The sequence below is a fragment of the Scyliorhinus canicula genome, chromosome 17, assembly GCF_902713615.1.
Source record: "Scyliorhinus canicula chromosome 17, sScyCan1.1, whole genome shotgun sequence".
NCBI lineage: Eukaryota > Metazoa > Chordata > Chondrichthyes > Carcharhiniformes > Scyliorhinidae > Scyliorhinus > Scyliorhinus canicula.
In genome coordinates, this window is record NC_052162.1 from 83,727,358 (window position 1) to 83,732,965 (window position 5,608).

Sequence of the window (5,608 nt, forward strand, 5' to 3'; positions counted from 1 at the left end):
CTAACGGCCTTGACATTTCTTTTTTAAACATGACATCTGTACCCTCCCACAAGCACCTCCATTGTGCAGCACACCCCACCCCCCTCACCCCCTCCCCGCCCCAAGGTCTCCATGCCCATCACCTCTCCCTGCTGCCTGCTGACCACCCCATTGCGCTTTTGGTTTAACCCACCTACTTATGAGAAACGCCCGCTGCCACTAATAGATCAGCAAACAAGGATGCAGCCTGTTAATTGACCGCCTCCTGCTCCTACATGGATTTTAGAAGTTTGAAAGATTCCAGACAAAACACTACTTGAAAGCAAAGTTGGAGAGCTATTCCCGATGTCCTGGTGGGTATTTATCTCTCAATGAGCATCACCAAAATGGTTGTATGGTCAATGTAACATTGCTGTTTTTGGGCCAACATTGGCATTGTCCCCTTTCCCACACTACATCAGTGATGCCCTTCAAAAAGTACGTCGTTGCCTGGTAAGTACTTTGGGACATCCTAGGTCCATGAAAGACACTATATAAGAATAAGATACTTTCCCTTCATCTACAAGGCATAGCCTTTTAGTGCTGAAGATGGAAAACATGCTTGTTTAGAAATCTTGAGCCTCACTTTTCATACTTATCATAGAATTTACAGTGCAGAAGGAGGCCATTCGGCCCATCGGGTCTGCACCGGCTCTTGGAAAGAGCACCCTACCCAAGCCCACACGTCCACCCTATCCCCATAACCCAGTAACCACACCCAACACTAAGGGCAATTTTGGACACTAAGGGCAATTTAGCATGGCCAATCCACCTAACCTGCACATCTTTGGACTGTGGGAGGAAACCGGAGCACCCGGAGGAAACCCACGCACATACAGGGAGGATGTGCAGACTCAGCACAGACAGTGACCTAAGCCGGTAATCGAACCTGGGACCCTGGAGCTGTGAAGCAATTATGCTAACCACTATGCTACTGTTTAATTGGCTAAATATTAATACTGTTAACTCTTGTAACAATAAGGGCACACCACTTGCCAGTGCAGACAAGACAACAGGAACACCACCAACCTGTCCAGCAACCACCATTCTAATTGTAAGCCCATCACCAACAAGTCAATCCAAATCACTTGTCTCATGTCACTAATACAAATTCATCTCCTCAGCTAAGTTTCTGGATAAACATACAGAATTTCTGCCCCTGCCAGTAGTGGGGGTTCAACGGGCAAAAGCAAAGAATATGACGTAAATGAAAAACATTGATTTCCTGATGATGGGAAATGGTGGCAGGGAATGTGCGGCCCTCATTGTCATGGCAAGAGAATGGTGAGTTATGGGGAGGATTCGAGGGTTCACTTATCCTGGTGGCACTGATTAGATCATTCATTCTTTTCCTGCACTACAGGACGGCCCTTCTCTGAATGGAATTGACATTGACCACCCTGGTGGCCTGTGGTGATGTGGTGAGATGGGAGGGCCTCTTCCTCCCTTGGAAAAAAAGACATCCATCCTGTTCTTCACGGCTTCCAGCAGTGTGTCCAATGAGACATTGCCAAACCTTGTGGCCAGTGACAACTCCTTCTTTTAGCCAAGTCTGGGTCAAAGTTCCTTGTGTGATCAATGCTTCTACGTACCTTATAAATATGATTTCCAGATAACAGTGGGGCGCTTGAGTTCCTGCCCGTCTCGCCACACAATTAGTCGGGGAAACTCCGGCTACATAATTAATAGGCCCAACATTGCGTGATATGGCAGGTTTACCCACTAAGGTCCTCAGCGGGAGTCCCTTTGACTTCCCACACCATTATGGGGTTTAGAGTGGAAAGGTTCAGCCATTATGTTTTACTGAATCACAGAGACTGACAATGATCCTGCTTATCCACATGCCATTGACTTAAATCTCCTGTTCAAGCTTGAGTTAAAAAAGGCTGCTCATTCTGAAGACGCAAATGAAGGATTTAATTAAATAGAATCACAGAATCACAGAATAGTTACAGCGCAAAGGAGGCCATTGGGCCCATTGTGTCTGCACACGCTCTCCATATGAACAACTCACTTAGGGCCATTCTCCAGCCTTACCCCAGTAGCCCAGCACATTCGTCTTTTTCAGATTATACAATATAGCACAATGCATCTGAAATATGACAGGAAGCTGAAGAACATCTGCTGATCAAGAACAGGCAAAGGTCTAACTACTCAATTTAATTTATTTCTATATTAACACGTAAAATACCGACATAAATTCAATAGTCATATTTAAATTGTTTTCTCGCCCTCCAGATTTTGACTTTTGACGTTTGTTTGATTATTTTGCTTGTTAAAGTATGCTGCTCTGGGCCATGTTCACAGTGGACAGAGCCTCCTGAAGTGTAGGCCTTGTTATAATGTAGAGAAGCACAGTGGTTAATGTGCACAGCTCGGTTCAATAAACACAGAGATAAATAATCAGCTAATTTGTGATTAAATGATGTGGGATTTGCGATATATGTAAGTTAGAGCACCAGGATAATTCATCTTAGCATAATGCTATGGGTTCTCTTGTTTCCATCCAAGAGGGTCCTGTTTTAATGTTTCCCCAAAAAACTGCATCCAAGATATTAAAACAATCCATTTGTATTAAATTGCTCAAATCCTGGAATGGAGTTTAAACTCAGAACCTTGCGACTGAGTAAGCAAGTGTCTTACTGCTGAACCGTTTGAGAAATATGTTCTATATTTGCACATGATTTCAATTTTAAAGCCTTTAAAACCGTTTTTAGGTTATCTTCATTTTTATTCATTGACAGAATGTGGGTGTCTCTGTCAAGTTCCAAGGTCATCACTAATTGTTCTTCAGAGAGTGGTGGTAAGCTGCCTCTGTAACCGCTGCAGTACATATGGTAAAGAGATTACCACTATTAGGGAGGGGGTTTTACCATTTTGAATCAGCAGGGATGAAGGGACGTTGGTATATTTCCAAGTCAGAGTGGTTGCATGAGTTGGAGATAACCTCACGAGTGGTGGTGTTTCCGCATGCTGGCTGCCCTTGTCCATCCCAATGGTCAAGTTAGCGGATGTGGGCAATGCAGTCAGAGAAGCCCGCCGTATACGCTGCAGCCACTGTGTGCTGCTGATAGAGGAGTGAATGTCGAAGATAAAAAGGTGGCAGAACCAAACACGTATGGATGGTGTCAAGCTTCTGGAGTGTTGTTGGAACTGCACTCATCCAGGCAAATGGAGATTTATGCTTTGTAGATGGCGGACAAACTTTGAGGACTCGGGGGTGAGTTACTCGCCATGGAATACACAGTTTCTGTTGTCACAATGCTTCTGTGGCTAATTAATTCCCGGCTTGGGTCACTGTCTGTGTGGAGTCTGCACGTTCTCCCCGTGTCTGCGTGGGTTTCCTCCGGATGCTCCGGTTTCCTCCCACAAGTCCCGAAAGTCGTGCTGTTAGGTAATTTGGACACTCTGAATTCTCCCCCTGTGTACAGAATGTGGCGACTGGGTGCTTTTCACAGTAACTTCATTGCAGTGTAAGCCTACTTGTGACAATGAAGATTATTATTATTAAAATTAAGTTGAGTTTCTGGTCAATGGTAACCTCCCAGTATGTTGGTTTTGCTGAATTCATGCTAAAATTACAAGAGTAGCATCATATGAAGCAGTTTCATTTTGCACCGATGTTCATCGATGTTGCAGGTAAAGAAATAGAAACACTCGCATTTGCATAGATCATAGAATTTACAGTGCAGAAGGAGGCCATTTGGCCCATCGAATCTGCACCGGCCCATGGAAAGATCAGCCAACCTAAGCTCACACCTCCACCCTGTCCCCGTACCCCAGTAACCCCATCTCACCTTATTGGGCACTAAGGGCAATTTATCATGGCTAATCCACCTAACCTGCACAGTTTTGGACTGTAGGAGGAAACTGGAGCATCCAGAAGAAACCCATGCAGACACGGGGAGAATGTGCAGACTCTGCACAGACAGTGACCCAAGCCGGAAATCGAACCTGGGACCCTGCAGCTGCGAAGCAACCGTGCTAACCACTGTGCTACCATGCCGCCAACAGCGACACTTTTCATAGCATTGGATGTCTCAAAGTTGTTTACAGCCACTGAAGTACGTTTTGGGGTACAGTCCCTGTTATAAATGCGGGATCTAACATAGATCCAGAAAACCCCCTCAAACAGTAATGTGATATTGGCTGAGGGATAAATAATTGGCCAAGCCTCAGACTTGGGGTCGTATCGGGCTCTGGAGTGGAGTAAGAGTTCCTCCTTAGAACATAGAACAGTACAGCACAGAACAGGCCCTTCGGCCCTCGATGTTGTGCCGAGCAATGATCACCCTACTCAAACCCACGTATCCACCCTATACCCGTAACCCAACAACCCCCCCCCCCCCCCCAACCTTACTTTTATGACACTACGGGCAATTTAGCATGGCCAATCCACCTAACCCGCACATCTTTGGACTGTGGGAGGAAACCGGAGCACCCGGAGGAAACCCATGCACATACGGGGAGGACGTGCAGACTCCGCACAGACAGTGACCCAGCCGGGAATCGAACCTGGGACCCTGGAGCTGTGAAGTATTTATGCTAACCACAATGCTACCGTGCTGCCCACAAAACCGTTTTACATCTGTCACCCTGGATGATCTGTGGCTATCTATAGACATCTTTTCTCAATGTTTTTTTTAAAAATTACTTTATCTTAGTTACACAGCCAGGGCTCAGAGTGTGGACAGAGGCGAACCCCTACCAGCTCCTTGCCTGCTCCAAAAAACTATTCAAATTGAATCCAATTCATGGTCCCCATAAAGGAGACATACCAGATCTGAGCCAAAAGGCTCAATCTACGCTCAATCTTAGCCAAAAGGCCGAGAAGCGATAAGAACAGATACTACACTTGATCTTAGCCAAAAGGCCGCCAATGTTTTTTTTTTAAGATTGCAGGTTAGCGTTCATTAGTATTAATACATCACGGGCTCTCTTTCCCACTTATTCGCTCTGCGTTTTTATTTCTATACTACAACTTTGTACATTGCTCAAACTCATTTTCTTTTTTTAAATAAATTTAGAGTACCCAATTCATTTTTTCCAATTAAGGGGCAATTTAGTGTGGCCAATCCACCTACCCTACTCATCTTTGGGTTGTGGGGATGAAACCCACGCAAACACGGGGAGAATGTGCAAACTCCACATGGACAGTGACCCAGAGCCGGGATCGAACCTGGGACCTCAGCGCCGTGAGGCTACAGGGCTAACCCACTGCGCCACCGTGCCGCCCTCAAACTTTCGCCCTTCATTTTCATTTTGGGTCACATCCTTACTCTGAATTCAATTGTAACTTTAACCCTAGCGCAAAACTGAACTGTTGTTTCAAGTATAAATTGAATCTAAGAATAGTCAGAGTAGTTTAACATTGACTTTGTTCTGCCAAAACTGCGTCTTTTAATCCATTTTTGTCGGATGCATTTTCCAAGAAATAGAATTGGCCAGCAGATGGGTAAAAATATTTATCTGTACTTTTTTCAACCTGCTCATGTTAATTTATATTAAGTGCAAGGAATTTGAAACAAAGGAATGATATTTGGAAAAGATCATTTAACTTGGCAGGTTTGTAGCAACAGAAATATATTAT

The 5,608-nt window shown here is 44.8% G+C and overlaps 1 pseudogene; it reads right to left on the reverse strand.

Annotated features, from left to right (window-relative positions):
* Positions 1-4,663: 4,663 nt before the first annotated feature.
* On the reverse strand, positions 4,664-4,903 carry LOC119952508 (annotated as a pseudogene).
* Between the last annotated feature and the right edge of the window lie 705 nt (positions 4,904-5,608).